At 36.2% G+C, this 22210-nt stretch overlaps 1 pseudogene; it reads left to right on the top strand.

The window, feature by feature from the left end:
• The first annotated feature begins 737 nt into the window (after window positions 1–737).
• LOC118906172 lies at window positions 738–1432 on the top strand (annotated as a pseudogene).
• The last annotated feature ends 20778 nt before the right edge of the window (window positions 1433–22210 follow it).

Here is a 22210-nt window from a genome sequence, read left to right on the forward strand (position 1 = left end):
ACATAAATATATTTAACTTTGGTACTTAAATATATTAAATATTTAATTAGATTGTATAGAATATTTTAAATTACATATATTAATTTTAATACATTAAATGACTTTCAGCTAGAAAAAGGAAGATAAATCTTTTTTTTTTTTAATTATTTATTTATTTATGGCTGTGTTGGGTCTTCGTTTCTGTGCGAGGGCTTTCTCTAGTTGTGGCAAGCGGGGGCCACTCTTCATCACGGTGCGCGGGCCTCTCACTGTCGTGGCCTCTCTTGTTGCGGAGCACAGGCTCCAGACGCGCAGGCTCAGTAATTGTGGTTCACGGGCCTAGTTGCTCCGCAGCATGTGGGATCTTCCCAGACCAGGGCTCGAACCCGTGTCCCCTGCATTGGCAGGCGGACTCCCAACCACTGCACCACCAGGGAAGCCCGAAGATAAATCTTTATTCCAAGAAATAGCAGATAAATACTGAATAAACAGTAAATACTAAATAAATACATATAACTTAGAGTCCCATTGTGATCTGATACTGAATAGAGATAATGATCTGGAAAGACAGGTAAGAAGCAAGAAGAGTAAAGTGGGGAAATAAGATTGTTCTCCATAAAAACACCAAATTGTGGATGATACAGGTGCTGCTGGAGGGCCCGGAGGCCGAGGGGGCCCCCAGATAGGAGGCTGAGGTAGTTTCCGTGGAGGTTTTGAAAGCATCCCGGGGCTGGGGCCAAGGACAAGGAGTGGCTCCCTGTCACCAAGCTGGGCAGCCTGGTCAAGGACATGAAGATCAAGTCCCTGGAGGAGATCTATCTCTTCTCTCTGCCCATCAAGGAATCTGAGATCATCGACTTTTTGCTGGGAGCATCCCTCAAGGACAAGGTTTTGAAGATAATGCCTGTGCAAAAGCAGACCCGTGCTGGCCAGCAGGACCAGGTTCTAGGCATTTGTCGCCATTGAGAATTACAGTGGACATCATTTGGGTGTCAAGTGCTCCAGGGAGGTAGCCACTGCCATCTGTGGGGCCATCATTCTGGCCAAACTCTCCATCATCCCCGTGCAGCGAGGCTACTGGGGTAACAAGATTGGCAAGCCCAATGCTGTCCATTGCAAGATGACTGGCTCTCTGTGGCTCTGGGCTGGTGAGTCTCATCCCTGCCCCAGGGACACTGGCATCATCTCAGCCCCTGTGCCGAAGAAGCTGCTGCTGCTGGCCAGTACTGACGATTGCTACACCTCTGTCAGGGGCTGCACTGCCACCCTGGGCAACTTTGCCAAGGTCACCTTTGATGCCATTTCCAAGACCTACAGCTATCTCACGCCTGATCTCTGGAAACAGATGCTGTTCACCAAGTCTCCATATCAGGAATTCACTGACCATCTTATAAAGACCCACACCAGAGTTTCCTTGCAGAGGACCCAAGCTCCAGCCGTGGCCACCACATAGTTTTATATGAGAAAAATAAAGTGAGTGGAAGCTGGTTACAAAATAAATAAATAAATAATAAATAAAATGGGGAAGGTAAGAAGGAATAAAATACAGAAATAGGAATCAAAATAGATACAAAATAATAATTAAAAAAATGTCAGGGGAGAAGAGATCATAAGAGAGAGAATGGAGAAATAAAGAAGCTTAGGGACTTGAGAAAAATACCGAGATAGTCTAGATAAAGACATGCAGAATAAGACAGATGTAGCCAAAGGGAGAGGGAGAAATGTAGAGTGAGCAATAAAGAGGCAGAACAATTAGATTGCTAATGCAATGAATTCCTGCTCCTCATCACAAAGCCAGTTGCTGACCTGCACTACAAATCTTTAAGTATTTTGTCACCTCACTGCTCTGGGAAAAAAATGTTATTGGGATTTGAGTCATTATTTATACATGCAACAGATAATAATTAGTCTCATGGATGAGGCATTGGTCCAGGCACTGGGCTGTACATGATAATGCTGATGCCTCGTTCAGTTTATTTCCTAGGATGAACACAATTCAATCTTTGTGGAGTGTGGTAAGGGTTGTGGTGATTATGATTGGCAACCCCACCAAATACAATGAGGAAAGAGAAGTTCCCCAAAGAAAACAATGTGTGTCTATGTGTATAAAGTCCCACTGGGGTGGGGGTCAGTGTTTGCTGATTAAAGCAATAGAGGTCCAATACAGACTGGCCTCATGTCTTATTTTATAGAAATCAATCAATCAATCTGAAATATTTTACCTAGACAATTTAGCTACTAAGTGGCTTAAACAGAATTTTAACTCAGATCTATCTAATCTAGTCAATAACAAACAATCTAAATTCATATCATTAGAGTCCCATATTAGAAGAAATAATGGCTGATAACTTCCCATATTTGGAAAAAGACATAGATAGATAGATAGATAGATAGATAGATAGATAGATAGATAGATATAGGTATAGATATATACACAGATTTAAAAAGCTAATAGAATTCCAAGTAGGGTAAACTTAAAGAAATCCACATCACGACACAGCATAATTCAATTCTGAACACTGAAAACAAAGACAGTATCTTGAAAGCAGCCAGGTAGAAACAAGGTATTATCTTCAGAGAAATACCAATTTGAATTACAGATTTCTCATCTGAAACAATGGAGGACAAAGAGAAGCGGCACCGTATTTTTCAAGTGTTGATAAAAAAGAACTATTAACTGCAAATTCCATATATTGCAAAGCTATTCTTCAGTAGTGAAAAGGGAATAAAAATGTTCTCATGTGAAAGAAAACTCTGAGAATTTGTTACTTAACAGATATACACTTAAAGAATGGCTAAAGGAAATTCTTCAAGCAGAAAGGAAATGATAAATGAAGGAATCTTAGAGCATCAAGAAGGGAAAAAATGAAAACAACCAAAATATGACTAAACATAATAGATTATTCTCCTGATGAGTTTTCTGAATCTTATTTGAGGACTGAAACAAAAGTTATAACACCATCTGCATTAGTCAGCTTGGGCTGCCATATAAAATACCATAGACTGAGTGACTTAAACAATAGAAGTTTATTTGCTCACAGTTCTGGAAGCTGGAAAGTCCAATATCAAGCTTCTGGAAGGATTTCTGATGAGGACTCTCTTCCTAGCTTACAGACAGCCACCTTCTTTTTATGTCCTCACATGGCCTTTCCTTGGTGCTTGCCTGCTGGGGATGGGTGGGAGAGAGGAGAGAAAAAGAGAGAGAAAGCTCTCTCATGCCTCTTCATCCTATTGGATCAGGGCCCTACCTTTATGACTTCATTTAACATTAATTAATTCCTTATAGGCTCTATCTTGAAACACAGCCACATGGGGGTTAGGGTTTCACATGTGAACTTGGGATTGGGGAGGGGGTCACAAATATTCAGTCCACAATACCATCTGAAACTCAAGTTGATGATATTTCAATAGTGGTGATGGTAAAAGGATCTAGATGGAAGTGAGGTTTCCATGCTATAATTCTGATGTTAATAGACTGTAATACAACAATATGTATATTGTAATATGAAGATCAACCACTAAGTAAACTATACAAAGCAATGTACTCAAAAGCACTACAAACAAAGCAAAACGGAATCCTAAAAAAATGTTCAAGTAACCCACAGGAAAACAAAAACAAAACAAAATACTAAGCAAACAAATAAAAAATGGAGGAATAAGAAACATAGGAACAAAAAGAAAACAAAAATTAAAATGGCTGACTTAAGCCCTGATGTATTAATTTAAGTATGAATGGTATAAATAATGCCAATTAAAAAGCAGAGACTCGCAGAGTAGATAAAAAATAAAAGCAGCAAATATGAAGTTGTCCTTAAAAAGGTGGGGAGGTCCTTAGCGGGGTGATGATAAAAATGGTTAAAAAAAAAAACACAATATACGGATCTAATCCAATCTATGCTCTAACCTCTGCCCTGTATTAACTTCTAAAATCAATTTGATTATGCCTTTTGATATTTATAATTAATATACTAGATAAAGGCTCAAACTACAACTTGGACAACTTGTATTCTGCTGTGTCAACTGGTAGTATCTATCACCTTAATAGATAAAGACTGAATACCCAGGCTGTTCATAGATGACATTAAAGCACTCTACTGAAAAGCAAAACTTGAGGCAGTTGTTTGGTTGACATGATATCCAAACACAACCTATATGACAGCGTTTCTCTCTCAATTGCCCAAGAATAATGATTACTTCAGAGTCTGACAATACAACTTCAAGATTTTCATCCTTCTCTTCCCTAAGAATGTACATCAGCATGCTAAGAGCAGTAAACATCAGCCTTTGAAACACCTCGCACCAGTGGTCAGCATGTCTGCAAGGGGACAACATGAGAAAGCCACATGGCAGATAATCTCAGGGGAATGACAGCACCGGAGATAGCCAACAATATACAAGTGAATTTTTCATAGTTTTAAATTACGAAAGTTATTGTTATGACCCAAGGAGACAAAAAAGAAAAACAAATCATTATTGTGATCACTTCATAAATTTAGAACATTTTGTGGCTTTCCAAAGAAAATTTAAAATAAAAAAATATGGTATATTCCAAGAGAAATATAAGAATTTTTCATGCTATTTCTGTATACATTTCCAGAAGAAAACTGTAACTTCTGACACTCTTATGAAATAAGGTGGTGACCTAGAAGTTGTAGAAAGGGCTTCTGAACCTAGAGGTTGTGTAAAGAAGTAATAAAGTACACTAGGGGGAAAATTGAAAATAATTGTCAAGGAGCCTCGAGATTCAATCCTAACTCCGCCTCTAACTCACTGTGAAACACTGGACCAGTCACTTGTTCTCTCAGGATGAAAAAATAACAGTGAGGACATTCTGAAAATCAATGGATGGAAGTGTCTTTTGATACATCAAGAGAAAATGCTTATCAAAGCATTTATATTTTTATAAGAAAAGCAAAGCAAAAATAGGTATCTTTTCTTCAAAGGTCCCCAGAGCAAAAAAAAAAAAAAAGAAAAGAAAAGAAAAGACGATTTTATGATGGTGAGACAGGTTGGAATGTGCAGTGGCAGGTGTCCTGATGGGCAGTTTGGCAGTGAGCTGAGAAGTGGCCCAGAACTAGAGCCACAGATGTTCCCCACAGGAGGCCTCCAACCACTGTGTATATCAGGGGAGGTGTATTTCTAGAGGTTTGTATTGTTTGACAAGAGAAAAAGTAGTTTCCTCAATCAAAAATGAGTCAAAGCACTAATATTAAAATATAGAAATCACGTAGTTCTCCTTTTTTCCCCACCCCCAACATCAGGGTTTCTATGAGACTGTTTATGGTTTTCTGAAGACTAACGAGAAAATCAGTGCCTAAAATCAGATTGAAAAGACAAAAGTATGTTTTCACTCCCTATGTTTTCATTCCAAGGTTGGACCTGTTACATCATGTTCAGAAGTGGATCATAAAAGAAAGTTAATTTCAGCAAGGCTGAATTCTCCATCATTGGTTATTGACAAGTATGTGTCTTTTATGCTTCTCTAAAGTGAAAGGATTGTCCTTCCTCCAAAAGAAATCAGGGATATTTATTTTGGTACTGACCAAATCTGTTAAAGCAAAAATTAGCCATCTAGTAATTTATACCATTTTTCCAAGGCTATTTTTGGCCTTGAGAGTTTTGATCAAGTGTAGATCCTAAGATACAAGAAAAATATTCAATGTAGTTGGAAAAAGGTGATTCTGGTTGCACCTCTACTATAAACCAGCTGAGTGACCTTGACCAATCTCTTAGCTTCTCAGTGTAACACATCTTGTAGTTTTGATTAAATATGGGCTGTTGGAGAAATCCACCTGGGGAGTCTGAGAATCACAGCTTACATTGCAACATGAGACATAAAAACTATTCCAGCAAAGATGAAGTCTCCTCCATGTCTTGTTGATGTGGAATGATTAAGATCTTTACTAGCCATGCCACATTGTCCTCTGAAATGGAAGAGAGACTCAGGTCACCAATGGAGAAATATAACTGCAGGAATTTCAGATTGTGCAGTAGGTGAAAGAGTATTAACATACAATGACAACGTGTTTGGAAGGTAGCTATCATACCAGTTTTACAGATGAGAAAAACTGTGCTTCAAGTGGCACAACCAAGAGTAAAATACAGACCTGCTAGCAAATGGCAGAACCAAGAGTAAAATACAGACCAGAGTGACCACATTATTTCCTGAATATCACACTGCATCTTTCTACTTAGGTCCAAGCATAATTACCAGTAATCCTTGAAAAGATTGATGAAAATCCATTTTCTAGCCAAAAGAATGTACAGTTAAACAAATTTAGTGGGGAAAATTGTACTTGTAAGGGAAAATAATAACTGGATTGATAATAATTATTATTTGATCTCTGTTAATATGTAAGCAGGTGACCACACTATTTAAAACATCCAAATTAAGGAAAATAAATGTAGCTCCCAGAGTTTTATAGTCTGAAAGAAAGATCTGGAATATGGATCAATTGTCTTAATAAATAACTTCTTAAAGAGGAGGAGGAAAGCAGGGATCTGGAGCTTGCATCAACTCCAGTGATACAAGTCTCTGTTTAAATGTCTCCTCTTCAGAGACGGTGTCCCTTATGACCATCTAAACAGCAGCCTCATTATGCTTTATGACCTTAACTGCTATTTTTCTTCAGAGAAAAACAGTGCAATTCTCCTAGGTATCTATTTACAGGTCTGTCTCTCCCAGACAGGTCCTTCATGAGGGCAAGGACCTTGTTTTGTCTTATTCTTTGTTATAGTCTCTGCCCTAGAAAAGTTCCAGGCTCTATAGTTAGTAGTTCATTAGTACTTGTGAACTGAATGAGTGAATGAAAGAGACTCACTCACTCACTAGTAGGGGTGCACTACTTGGAAATAGAACTTAACAGATAATATTTCTGCTGCCTCAATCCACTATGGATTGCATTTTTTCCCTCAGCATGGGAAGGAAACTTTTTTAAAAAATGATTATTTGAATTGGTCTCTAAAGACAATTTGAAAATTCGTTACCTCCAAATTGCATCAAATCTATAGAGTCCATGCTTTCACTGAAATGTCCGATTTGCTTTTATTCTTGGCACTTCTGGGAGTTGGAGATGCAATAGACATCACTAGCTTTATGCCTAATTAGCTTTTGTATAAAATGGGGAAACTTGGGGCAGATAGAGCTAGTGTACTCAAAGTCCAAGATGGATCCCATTCACAGGAGGACAACCACTGCCCACTTTGGTGCCAGCTTCTTTCAGAAAGCTGTACCAAGAGCAAAGATCTTGTCAATCATTTTAATAAGACACACACTTTATCATACTCTTCACTGTGAATGCGAGCCATCCCCTAGTTTCCACAATCTCACACAATACTCACTTTATCTCTGAGAAGATGCTCTTGTAGTACATGGATAGTTCAGATTCTACAGGCTGTGTTTTTAATCTTCTGACTGAACATGCTTGGGAGCTGCTTTGGAAGAGGCAAGTAGGTTCATTTGTAAAAACTGTAACAATTCAACGAAAATATTTTTTGAAATAAGAAAAACATTAAAAGCCATTGGGGCTCAATGTATTAAGATAATCCAGTTCTGATCCAGTTCGAAATTGAAATGTGCATAAAATGTTCCTTGGAACTCACATGCTTTTTTTTCAAAATGAAGTTGGACCATTTTTGGCTTCCCCAGAACCACACGGCCCCATTTTCTTAGCTCCCTCCTCACAGCCTCTTCCACCTGAGAAGACCATACACTATATCCTGTACAGTACAGTTAGTTGTGTATTAGTTACGTACACAAAAGATTGACTTAATAATGCCTTTATGCTTTCGCTGTTTTTAAAAACAAACATAAATTGAGCTAATGCTTAGAGACCTCTCTGCTAGATACAATTTGCCACCTCTTGACCACTCCCACTCACACACATTTCGATCCTTCTCATGGCCTGGATGGCTTTACCTACTTTTGTCACCCTGTCCTGCTCTACAAAAAAAGAAACGTACCGATAATAATAAGCCTTATCTTTTAAAAATGAAAAGTCCTCCAAAAATGTAGTATTTGGTCTTAATACATGAAAGTGAAATAGTTCAGTCATATTACTATCCTAACAAGAGTCGATCACATGGAAGAGATGAGCATTTTAATTTGGGAATGTAAGAGGTGAGGGATTTGGAAGCATGAAGTGATTGGAGGTAAAGATTGAAGCCAGGACTTGGGATAGTACAGCATAGAACGCTAGCATTCTGTGAGCACCAGGAGACAAGTGAGAATTTAAATAGTGATGGTAAAAAGAAGATAAAAAATAAATATTTCCTACTGAAAAGTAGGCTGTGGCAAAGAAAGAAGACCCTTCTTTCCCCCTTCACACTTGTGCGCTCCCCTGACCTGTAAGCCTGCACAACATGGTCCCGACTTCCAGGACCCAGGTCTTAGGTACCCATATTAGGAGACAAACTCAGTTACATTGTGGGTTACAGAAATTTGTACAAGCTACCCTGGAAACCATAACCTACACCATTTCTATGGAGATATACTTTAAATATTCCAAGAGATTCAGAAAAAAAAAAAAAAAGATTTAAAAGGAATCCATTTTAAAACTATTTACAGACTTCCCATCTCCAGACCTCAAAAGTTACTAAATCAAAGGCAAGGCACAAAACACAACTGCAGAAATCCAAATATGGCCTGTGACATATATGGTATGAAATACACGTGTGACACCATACTTACTTCAACACTTCATTTAGCTCACAAGAGCAAGAGAAGAGAAAATATTTTATGTCCTCAGTCTACCTAGTCTTAATCAGGACTTCTACGTACCAAATTTTTACTCAAATTTAGATGACATGAAAATTTCTATTAAAACTTTATTTCCAAAGAAGCAACTGAAGCAAGAAGAAGGTGGCCAGAAAACAAACAATAACTTTAAATTCAAATCAGCATTCTTCGTTCTTTAAAAAATTCCACAAGGAAGGCATATATTTTAGCAGAACAACTTTGAGAAATTCAGTTGCCCACGTAAGGCAAGCACTGTCTTTATTCTTTCCCCTTTAATTTTACTACTAAAACTAATTATCCTGTCTGAGCCTAGGAAGAAAGAAATCTCTTTCCATGGTATTAATCCAAATTTGTTTTCATAAAAAGTACGTTGGAGGTTAGGACAAATTTGGTGTTATGGTTTTGTATCTTTACAACATGGCATAAAATACAAAGTTGTAAGATCAAATTTATTAACAAAAAAAACCAACACTGTTAATGTTTGAAAGAATATGTCATTAAAATAAGATCATTTCCAATCTCTGTGACACATAAAAAGTGCAGTTTTCTGGGCGTTTTCCCCCTCCCTCCATTCCAACTAAATTACACACTCCAAGTCGGTTTTCCTATTTTTTTGAGGAGATAATTAAGCACTTCTAGGTTGAAATGACCTATCACTTTGCAGACCCTGATATGGTGTCTTTCTCAATTTCCCATTAAAATACCCATTGCAACTTTGAATATTGAGGATAGTAGGCAACCAACCACTATACCCGTTTATTCAGGTATTAGCACATATTTGTGAATGTCTGCTGTGTGTCAGGCACTATGATGGTGATAACAGGATCGGAATACAGGGTCAGAAAGCAACATTTAATGCTGTCAGGAAGTTCACAATCTAGGGAAAAGAGACAGACCCTAGCATCTCGGGAGAAGGTCTGGTGTATGGAGTCAAAACATAATTGAGGAAAACCCATGTTCTGAAACAGTCCAGTTTGGCCAGCTAGGAAATAGACATGATGGTAATTCAAACTTCCCTTATTGGCCTAGCTTCTATGAAACTGAAAGTCAGATAGCTCATCCCCTATAGCATAGGTCCTTATTTTAAAAACCAGAATTTAAAATATAGGTCTCCTCCCAATCTATTAGAACTTGACATTCACTTGCAGATTTGCAACTCTACTGGGCAACAAGGTTTGTGGTGGAAGAAAAAGTATCTTGTGTGGTCATGGATGGTAGAGAGCTATAGGTGAACTCTTGATGTGAGACCAAGAGTTGTAGGTTAAAGCAGAGCTATAAATCGTCTCAGATACATTTAGCTATTCTTAACTAGGGGGCTGTCCACCAGCTGCATTACAATGACCTGGGAAGCTTTTAAGAAATATGAATTCCAAGTCTTATCTCTGGAGATTAAATTCCAGGAAAGATAACATGGGATCTGAGTAGCTACATATTTTTAAAACTTTTCAAGGATTCTGATGAGCAGTCAGATTTGGAAAGTACTGCCCTGGAGATAAACTTTATTTTCCAGAGTAAGAAAATTAAGCCATGTAGGCAGTCTATCAGAACTGCTCAAGATGAGTAATGGTCAGACACTAAAATTTGGCTAAGGGCTTTGCACATTAATTAAAGAACAGTACTTAGAGCTATTCTAGTAGCTATAAGCATCCAAGTGCACAGAGAAGGCCAAAGGAAACCTATGCCTCTTTCAAATTGGCAAACATTGGGTCTTGAGAGATATCCCCTCATTGATAGATGAGAAAACAAAAGAAATATTGCCAGTCTAGAGAATATAAAAACATTCTGCAACATAACAAAAGGTGAGAAGTACCCTGAAAGTTGAGAGGAAAAGCCAACCTCAGGAAAAAAAAAGTTTTCTATAATAAATAGAACATGAGGAAAAAAAAAGTTTTCTATAATAAATAGAACACGTCATAAGTTATATTCTTCATCTCAATAAAATAAAAAGAAACATAGCTTCTATGAAACATGGTTTAGAGATCATAAGGGGTTGAATGGACTGAAAGCTGAGACTGAGAAAGAAACAAAAAATTAGGTTAAAAACACAAATATGGAATTGAAATTTGAATTGAAAATTGTGTAAAGTAATATCCATATTGCCTAAAATTGAAAATTTTATAGACAGAAAAGTGTAAATGGTTTCCAAGAATGCAGATCAAAAAGCAAAGATGACCATGATGGGAGAAGAGATGATAAATAGAGAGTACAGTATTCTGAGATCAACATTATGACTAACAGATGTATTGGAAACTGAAAAGACACAAAGGAAAAACAAAAATATAATAGAAGAAAATGTTCCTTTATCTTAACAAAGGCTACATGCTATTGAACAAGGTCTTCCATTTAGACAGAAAAATAAGGTAAAAGACCCTTAGACTTTTCATGGTAATAGCTAAATAGAGATAATAGTGTCAAATATATATTTTTAAAACGTTAAAATTTTTATAAAATTATAGAATAAACACAGGTCAGCTATTTAATGGATACAGCAAAACAATAAATCTGGTTCATGGGAGAGTTCAGGAAACTGAATATATATAGTGTCTGAAAAAAATGTTGAACAGTGATTGCTGTTCTAAGAAACATAACTGATTAATGTTCTACCAAGCAATGAAACTTCAATGTTTGTATTGATCTTCCTAATGGACACAAATATTTGCATCTCTACAGGATAGGAATCTACAAGTCAATGTGTAACTTCATAAAATTGTGGCCCTAATTAATCATATATAGGAAGTCAAACAAAAAATATACCCCCAGGGAACTAAACAATCCTTGAATGGGTCTGTTAGACAATGCCCAGCATTTTTAAAGGATATACAATAATCCTTTTAATTTACTTCTAAATCCTGAATAATTTCTTTTAACCTTAGTGATAGTAAATAATCTCAAAGGTCATTCTTGATCACAAAAAGGCTGGCCACAGATTCCTAGAAGGATCTTGTGGGCATTGGATTTAAACATGAAATACAACCTTATTCCTGACAGCGGGTTTGTCATACCTGATTGAATTAGATTTATGCTCAGACAGAACTCTCCAGTTATAGCCCTGATTGCCAAATAAGATTCTCACTGAATATTTGACCATAATTATTTTGCCAGTGAAAGTAAAGAAACTCAGTAAAAATATTTGCTGATGAATTCTTTCTGGTCAGGAAGAACACAACATTATTTACAGGGTGTTTTTATTTCTGTTATAAAAGCTTAGACTACTAATTTGATGACTAAAGATAAATCAAAAAGAAATATAAAGGACTTCCTTAGATTCACATAACAAAAATATAGAATATTAATAATAACACCTACTGATAATATTCCAGGACAAACAACCACAATTTGCCTTCATTAGTTCATTTGGTTCTGCGTAATTAATTCTTGTTTGGCTGGAACTTTAGTTAGCAGTCTGCTTTCATAAAGTCACCTGCTTCTACACTATAAATAGGCCTGAAAATATGATTTGTCCCCTGTTGCTGTGTGACAATTGCCTAAGTGATGTTAGTTAGGACCTTCCACCCAATATTATTCTTCTAAGTATAAATAGTTAAGAGTACCTAGCAGAGTTCTTTCCACAAGATTCATAAAATGCCCATCTTCATTGAAGATTCAATTTCTATCCTGTAGCTTATAAAATAGACTGCAGGCAGGCATGAGGGGAAAGTAAACCACTTATTGATGATAATAATGCATGTCACAGTAACCCATGATATCAGAATAAAGGAAAGGAAAATTTTCTATTAGAGTGTACCATACGTAGCTATCTCATAAGGATCTGACCAATGTTTGTCCTGTAGGAAAGAACATATTATGATCACTGTATGCATTGACGAGTCTCCAGGTCCTTCAATCTATCCTGAAAAAATGCTATCTAATATATATTTCTATTAATAACCTTTCATCTGAGCAAAATTAACCTGGAGAAAGATGAGTTTCTTTTGTTGTGAAATGTAGAATATTTTGAATTGTGCTGAGTTATTTCAAAAATATGATGCAGACTTCCAGTTTCTAGTCCAGCACATAAGAAGTCTGGAAGTTTCCACTCCATCCTAACAACAAGTAAAAGCTTAACAAACAAAAATCAACAACTCTTCTAAATCTCTAAGAGAAGTGAGGTCATAGAGCAAACTGCTGCTCCCAAAATGAGAGAGATAGACAAGCAAATACAGAGAATCACAATGTACTGTCTCAGAAACCCACGAGAGAAAAACCTCCACAAAACCACTGACAGGATAGGGAAACCTGAACTATAATCGATGAATTGCTGGGGGCTCATTGTGGACAAGCCTGAGAGATAAAAACTCCAGAGGGACCCAATAATGGGGAGCTCCAACAACTTTGTGAGTTGTATCTTCTAGAGCTCTATCAGGTTCTCAAAGTGAATGTCAGGGAAAGTCCCCTCATGGTACCCACAGGAGGAGAGGAAAAGGAACCATTCTGAAATATTCCACAGCATTCTGTTCATCCTAATAAAGTGTGCCCTCAGTAGAAACTAATTAACCAGAGCCAAATCTGCTGGAGTTTTATCAGAGTTTAATCGCCCTAGGAGAAGGGAAATAGTTCACTCTAGCTAGCTTTGGCATTCACTTGGAGAAGAGAAATATCCCACCCCAGCCCACTCTAGCCATCCTGTACCACTCAAGGAGGAATGAGGGGGGAGGACCAAGAAGCACATGTAAAGTCCACAGTCCAGAGGCGTAGTGGCCTCACTGAAAAACTGAAGCCTAATCTAGGAATATAGAATACTTCCCCTCCCCCAAAATCTTACTAGCATATCTAAAGGCCTATTTACAGCAATTCCTTTTACCCAATACATCATGTCTGTCTCTCAAGAAAAAATTGCAGAGTATATAAAAAGGCAAAAAATCATAGCTTGAAGTAAGCATCAGAACCATCTCAGACTGTGATTGATATACTAAGGGCTCTAATGGATAAAGTAAACTGCATGTTAGAACATATGTGCAATGTAAGCAGAGAGATGGAAATTCTAAGAAAGAACCAAACAGAAGTTCTAGAGATCAAAAATACTGTAACATAAATGAAGAATGCCTTTAATGGACTTAATAGTAAATTGGACATGGCTAAAGAAAGAATCTCTGAGCTTGAGGATCTCTCAAAAGAAACTTCCAAGACTGAAAACAAAGAGAAAAAAGACTGGGAAAAAAAAGCAGGACAGAATATCTAAGAACAGTGGGACAACTACAAAAGGTATGACATGTGCTTAATGGAATACTAGAAGAAAGAGAGAAAGGAACAGAAGAAATGTTTAAAGCAATGATCACTGAGAATTCCCCTAAATTCATATCAGATACGAAACCTCAGAGAACACCAAGCAGGATAAATGCAAAAACAAACACACAAAAAAAGTATACCTAGGTATATCATTTTCAAACTACAGAAAATATAAGACAAAGAAAAAAAAAAAAAAGCCCTGAATAAAGCCAGAGAAAAAGTAGAGATTTTCTAAGACAAAAAAAAAAAAAAAAAAATTGAGGAGATTTGTTGTCAGGTCACCTGCCTTGCAAGAAATATTTAAAGAAGTTATTTCAAAGTTATTTCAGTTGAAGGAAAAAATATATAGGTCAGAAACTAAGATCTACATTTAACAAGGAGGAGCACCTGAGAAAGAATAAGTGAAAGTAAAATTAAAATGTCTGTTTTTTTGTGTTCTTGACTCATCTAACAAATAATAGTTTGTTCAAAATAATAGCAACAATGCACTCAATTATGAGTTATATATATGTGTGTGTGTGTGTATGTATATATATATATATATATATATATATATATATATATATATACACATATATGATGTATGAGTGAAATGAATGACAGCAATTATACAAGGGACAAGAGGGAGGAATTAAGATTATTTTACTATAAGATACTTGCTCTACCATGAAGGAATACAGTTTTATTTTAAAGTGAACCTGTATTACTTGTATATTTCAAACTCTAGGGTAACCACTAAAAAAAGTAAAATAATAAGTATAACAAATATGCTAAGAAGAAGACAAAATGGAATCATTGAAACCACAAAAGGCAGAAAGTGAGCGAGAAAAAAAGAACAAAGGCAACAAAAAGAAGACAGTAACAAATATGGTTGATATTAATCTAACTATATATCAATAATCATTTTGAACAGCAAGAGTCTAAATGCACCAATTAAAAGACAGTGGTTGTCAGAGTGGATGAAAAAGACCCAACTATATGTTTTCTACAATAAACCTACTTTACATATGAAGATACATATAGATTAAAAATAAATGAATGGAGAAAGATATGCCATGTTAACACTAATCAAAAGAAAGTTAGAGTAGCTATATGATTTTGGACAGAGAAGAATTTAGGGCAAGGAAATTTACCAAGGAAAAAGAGAGGCATTACATACTGATAAAAGGGTCAATTCTCCAAGAAGACATAACGATCCTTAATGAATATGCACCAGACGACAGAGCATCAAAGTTATGAGGCAAAAACTGTGGGACTACAAATAGAAATAGATGAATCTGTTATTATAGTTGGAGGCTTCAACACTCCTCTATCAAAAAAAGACAGATCCAGCAGACAGAAAATCAGTAAGGACATAATTGCTGTCCTTAACAACAAGTGTTGGTGAGGATGTGGAGAAATCGGGACCCTCATTCATTCCCAGTAGGATTGTACAACGGTGCAGACAGTTTGGAAGAAAGTTCCTCAAAATGTTAAATATGGAGTTACCATGTGACCCAGCAATTTCAATCCTATGTATATACCCAAGAGAACTGAAAACATAGGTCCACAAATAAACTTGTACACTAATTATTGCAGCATTACTCATAATAGCCAAAAAAATAGAACCAACCCAAATGCCCATCAACTGATAAATGGATAAACAGAATGTAGTACCTCTATACAACAGCAATAAAAAGGAATTAAGTACTGATGCATGCTATAACATGGATGACCCTTGAAAACACGCTATGTGAAAGAAGTCAGTCACAAAAGACCACATATTGTATGACTCCATTTATAAGAAATGTTCAGAGTAGGCAAGTCTATACAGACAGAAAGTACATCAGTGGTTGCCATTTGTTGAGAGAAGGAAGGAAGAAGGAGCAACTGCTAGTGGGTGTGGGGTTCTTTTTGCAGTGATGAAATGTCCTGAAATTAAATAGTGGTGATGATTGCACAACTCTCTGAAGAGATTAAAAAGTACTAAATTATACATTTTAAAAGAGTGAATGCTATAGTGTGTGAATTATATCTCAAGAAAACTGTTATTTTTAAAAATTACCAAATAATAAATAAATATTAATCTTGCTTTTTTTCATTTCCCTATACATTTATAACCAACTATAAGAGAATTATTTATGTTTGGCAAAATTTTTAAAGGTCATGGAAGAATCATGATTTTTCTCATTGATTATTAAGATCATTTTGCAGAGTTTCAGCTTACATAGACATTTTTACAGTCCCACACTACCATGCAAAGAGAGGACTGCCTGTGTGTGTGTGCTTATCATATATTTATATATTTATATCATATGTATTTTTATTTCATGAACAATAATCTGGATCCAAAATTATAAAATCCTGGAATCAAAGAAAAGGGAATTAGAATGAAAAGTAAAAGTAACATTCATTTTCCTGGTTACAAACTTCATTAATTTCCAGATTTTTTTGGAATCTTTTTGAGTTTGAAATATTACTCTACCATTCAAATTACTGAAATAACTAAAAACAAACAAAATGATCAAATTATCAAGAAAAATAAGAACTAGAATGAAAACCTCAAAATCAGAAAGCAAGGGCAAAATGACTGAAACAAGACCAAACATGTCAGTAATTATGCTAATTTAAGTAGTGTAAACTCTATTTAAAAATCAAATATGTCACATTTAATTAAAAATCACATTGCTAAAAAAAAAAAAAAAAATCACATTGCTTATAAGCCACACAAAATTCATGAAGGAAAGCTAAAATTCAAGTATAGATGTGCAAAAGCAAGGACAAGGAAAACAGCAGTGGTAAATAAGTTTCAATAGTTTGAAACTAAAAATTGAAATAAGTTTCAATTTACGATATAAAGCAATAGAGTAAAGAGAGTAAACTAGTACAAACTACTGGTTCCATTTACAACAGTGATACTAATCATAAATGTCTGTGTGAGAAATAGCATAGTATTGAGATATATAAAGTAGTTTTCTAGAATTTTAAGAAAAAGTTAACTAAAACATATATATTGAGGAAGAATTTATCTACCAACTCACAGTGTCATGGTCATCAATAATTTGAAGTACATAATAAGGTTTAATCAATAGGTACCTATTGAATGCTGTACTTTACAAAAATACACAACCTTTTCAAGTGTCCATGGAATATTTATAAAAATTGATTGAATACTAACTAGGAAGAAACCTCAATACTCCTAAAGACAGACATTGTAGAGACCACATTTTAACAATGCCATCAAACAAATTTTCAATAAAAAATCCAAGTGGTGAGAAATAGTTAAATATGTCTATAAATTATTATAAATTATTATTAGGTCAAAGGGGACATTCAATATACAATAGTAAACAATTCAGAAAAAATAAAGAGAAGAATACTATTCTTCTAAATTTATAGGCTAGAACTTAAGCTATACTCTAGGTAAACATATTATTAGAAAGAGTGAAAGAATGAGAGGAATAAAGGAGGGAGGGAGGGAGAGAGGAAGAGGAGGAGGAAAGAAAAGAAGGCAGAAAGAGGCTACATGTTAAATTTAAGAAGCCATAATTCCTACCACCACCACCATAAATTTAAAAAATAAGGGAAGTCATAAGGGAAACAGAAATTTTAAAAAATTAAAATAAGGTAAAATTAATACATTAAAAATTTTTTGTTTATTTTAAAAAACAGAACTTGCTCTTTAAAAAATAACAAATAAAAAATAGGTATACAGCTCCGGGAAATCTAACTCAAGGAAAAAGAACACTCATTAAAATAAAATTTGATGAAAAGTCACAGAACGGAATGTGAAAGCAGAACTAGGAAACATCACTATAAGCTGTCACCCCCAAACAGATTAAAGATTTCTTAAGGGGGAGTCATTTCTAATATATCTCTTTACTTTCTGTATAAGACTAAACAGCTTTAACAATAAAGCAACCAGACAAAAACCTTTGCTGTAGAAGATCTCCTTTTATTAAGAACACAAAACAGAAATTTTTATAAAAATCTGTTTTTGCTAACAGCAAAGATAATTCCTGGCTTTTATTAATATACTTAGCAACTGAAAAACCTTCTGGTTTTCTATAGTTATCAATACTGTAGAGTCCTTAAGAGTATCTTCGGCCAAGTGCCTTATTTTGCCAGCTAATACTCTGCCTTATTTAATTCCCAGGGAATATAGATTATAATCAATAATGGCTCATTTTGGCATAACATACCTTTCACAGCTACTAAATAAGAGCTTTTCAGAAAAAAATCAGAAGCAAGTTATTCTCCAGGTATGGAGAAGAATTATCTTCAGTCCAATGTATTTATTGCAACCTAGCTTGAAAAACTAGGCCTGGTGGAAAGCTAAAACGTGGGTCTTTCTGCTCATACTTTTCTTGGTGTTTTGGGTTGAAATTAAAATACAGTCTAACACTTACAGAGAAGGGAACAAGATTGCATATTTGCAGCCTGTAGCTTAGAGAAGAGTGGGCAGAGGAGGATGGGTTTCCAAACCAGGCCAATCTTGATTGTTTACAATATCAAATCATAAGGACTCTTATACTACCATGCCAGGCTGGTCCTTCGAATGGCCCCTCAATCTCAAGGCCTGATTCAGTTTATACCCCCAAAACTAGGCAACTCAACAAATGTGGAAAAATCAAATGTGTTCCAGTTTAAAACAAAACAGAACATAAGAACTTAGTCAAGCTTATGAGAGGATTAAGATTCTTCAAAAACATATCTTGAATACTCCTTTTAATAATCATATCAATGACTAAATATTGAATAGCCTGAAAACCTAACATGTAATAAATCATACAGTTGCTAAAATGAATTTAGATCTTCAGACTCAAAAACAGAAATAAGTGCCCAGATGATTACCAGTATCATATCATGTGAGCAACTCAATCACTGTTCCTAAGTGTGTTTTGTTTGGTTGATTAGTTTCGGTTTTTTGCTTGCTTATCTGTTTTACCCAAGAATTACCTTTAGGTATAGCAAAGGCTAGACCTTAGAAATATTCAACCCAAAGAAGTTCTGAATTTGGCAGCTTGCGTTGTCTTTAATTCCTAGTGAAAAGGGTAAGCATGATTTACAAAGATGACCTATTCCTGGACTCTGCTTTCAGTTAGAGGAACATCGTTAGTATGCAAAAGCATCATTCTGCCAAAGAATCTAGAAGTCAACCAATCCTTTCTGTGCTGTCCAATACGGTAACCACTAGCCATACGTACCTGTATAAATTTAAATTTGAATTAATCAAAATTAAATTCACCATTTAGTTCCTTAGCATGCTAGCCATACTTCAAGGGTTCACTAGCCATGTAGTTACCATATTGGACAGTAGAGATGTAAAATATTTCCATCACAGAAAATTCCTACTGGAAATCTGTTTTAGATTCAAAAATGAAGGTAGACCTGGACTTTTTAAAGAATTGGCCAAAACTTCACTTAAGATGTTTTCCCATCTTTTTCAAAGAGAGTTAATCACTGATTAGAGAAACAGTGCTGTTACAAGCCAGTCTCATGCCATTCTTCTTTATACTCTTCCCCAGTTTAGAATGCCTTCCCCAATCTACCCATCTTTCAAGGATCATTTTAGGATTTGTCTCTTCCCAAAGCCTTTCCTGGCCTCTTACCCTATTGCTTTCTCTCTTCCCAAATGCTATGACATTTATATCTATAGAGTGTAATATAGTGTGTTTCTTCCAAAAGTGGTAGGACTTACAAATTGTTTACCACCTCTTCATTCCCACTCCTCCTTTTTTTCTCTCTCTATTGAAACAAAATGCGATGTTCCACATCAAGATGGGAACATTGATTTTTCTAGGCAGACTGTCAATATTACTTTTGGAAAAAAGCTGCCAACATCTCCATTCAAAGGTCAGGTGGTTGAGATTTTCTCACAGTCATGGAGGCTTTCTGTGGTGTGGACCCCTCCCCAGGACCCCATGAAACACTCATGGCAAAGATCGTGGCTCTGACTCCATCTCTATTCCCCAAGACTGAGCCCAGGTCAGAAACTCTACCTTTCGCTTGATATGAAGCCATTTTTCACCTCTACTCCCCTTCCCTTAAAAAAAAAATTAAAAAAAAAAAGTCCACCTTTTCAGTGGTTCTCATTCTCCCTGCAGGGAGTTTGTTCTCTCCAATGAACTTCTTCACCTATTATCAAACCACATATGGCTGATTTCTTCTTTGTCAGTGCAGAAGTTTTACAAAGTAACGAGTAAGCCATGTGCATTAATAAAAATTCCCAATTCTCCATCCCAGTTCCTCCCTACCACACACACAAAATCTGTCTTAGACTTAAGTAAGCAATAAATCAATAAAATGTCTCTGGAATATATGCAATGGCATCTCTGGGCCTCTGACCATCTTACACCTACTATTACTATTTCCACTACAGTAACAATAGAACCAAAGTCTTATCAAGCAAAGACCACTAGGCACAAATCTGCCTCTGCTGGATCACATTTATTGATTCAATGCAGTGAGGGAGGGCAGCTCAGAGGAACCATGCAATGCTACTTGAAAAGAGGAAGGAGGGAAACATCTTTTGTAATGTTTGGGTTCCTGATGAAGGACTTGGAGAAAAATTGAAAGGAAGCAGCGATCATTTCTGGCTCGACCGCTTTTTCTTTTTCTACATTAGGAAAAGCAGGGATTAACTAGGAATTCGGTCATGAGACCAAGGTGATTTCACAACTGAATATCCCCCGTAATATATGGGAATAGCAAAGCAGGTCTGGGGGAATCACAGGTAAGAAAGCCGTAACTACTCAAAGAGGGGGTTGTATGGGATTTTATAGCTACCGTAGGACCTGGGGAGAAACAGAGTTTTCTGTTAACTTTGGATTTTTCTGGGTCTGAATTCCCAGCCCCGTTAATAGCCTGAGTTAATCTTCACTGTTTTCATCTTAGACAAGTTTTTACTCTTTCAAGAGTTAACCTTTACTGAGAGCTATGTGTTAGGCACTATTTAAAGAGCCTTTTATTTAATCCTCAACACGTTCTATGAAATAGGTACAATTACACGCCTCCCCCACCCCCAGTTTAAGTAAGGGAAAACAGAGGCTCAGAGGGGTGAAATAACTTGCCCTTGATTATACAGCTACAAAACGGCAGATTGGAATTCAAACAGGCAATCTGTTCTCAGAGTCTGCGTTATCAACCACAATGCCATACTGATGTAAACTGTTCTAGCGATGCCACTCAGGAAGCAAGTGTGAAACGCTGGAAAGTAGGAAAGGAACACTGAAGCCCTTTGCATTTTTTCCATACCCAAATTGTCAGCCAGGTTATTTTGAAATGACTAACTTTTAGGTATTTTTAGATAGTATGGTAAGACTTTCTAAATGAGTTCTTAGATCCAATGGACCTTTTGTCCCAGTATTTCCAGTTTCTGAATGATAAAATCAAGCTGCCTCCGGGAAGCCAAGAAGGGTCAGGTTTCACAGCAATACTTTAGAGATTTATGGAAAACAAAAGATGTGTTCTGTAGTTTTTCACTCTTACAATTCCAGAGTGAAGCTATTTTATATTTCTGCTTTGCTGCCTATGAAATTAAATGAATCTGAAATCAGAGGTTTAGTACATAATAACACTGCCTGGTTTTCCAGTCATGATCAAGATCATTTTAGCTCTGACTCTGGGGAATTAATGCCACTCTAATTGGACCAGGTTTGGAAGTGCCTCTACTCCTACTAGTCTATGTTCGTTGTGTTCATCTGCTTCCCAGCTAGTTGATGTGATGGAGGCTTCATTTAGGTCTTTAGAACCCATCGATTCTCATCCAGGATGACCCCAAGTCTGAGCCCCTCCCCCAAGCAGATCCCCTACAGATTGACCATAGGAACCCTCCACACTTAGGTGGATACGTTTGAACTCAGGTCACCCTGAACACTTGGTGGCAGCCTCAGGTCCCACTTAATGTCCCTGCTTCTCTGTTTTTCCCTTCTGGAAGGTGTGAAGGTGCCATTTTCAGAGAATGCAGGTAACGCAGGTAATCCTCAACAATGCTTAGGACCCTAAATTCACATGCAAATTAAGTTCCAATTTTGCAGTGCTATCCCAGGCTTTATGAATATTGCTTTTTTAAATAGAAAGAGATTTTGGAAAATACTTAGTTCACTTTATCCCCAATTTAAACGTGAAAAAAAAAAAGTTCAAAAACAGTAACTCTTAAGGTCACACTGCATGTTAGCAGCATAAGTACTAGAATTCTGTTTTCCAGATGTCTCACCAACAGAACCATTGAGAAATGATTAGAAAAAAATAGTGTTGTCACTTCCTCCCTAGAGGATATGTTATTTT

The sequence above is a fragment of the Balaenoptera musculus genome, chromosome 13 (genome assembly GCF_009873245.2).
Source record: "Balaenoptera musculus isolate JJ_BM4_2016_0621 chromosome 13, mBalMus1.pri.v3, whole genome shotgun sequence".
Lineage (NCBI taxonomy): Eukaryota > Metazoa > Chordata > Mammalia > Artiodactyla > Balaenopteridae > Balaenoptera > Balaenoptera musculus.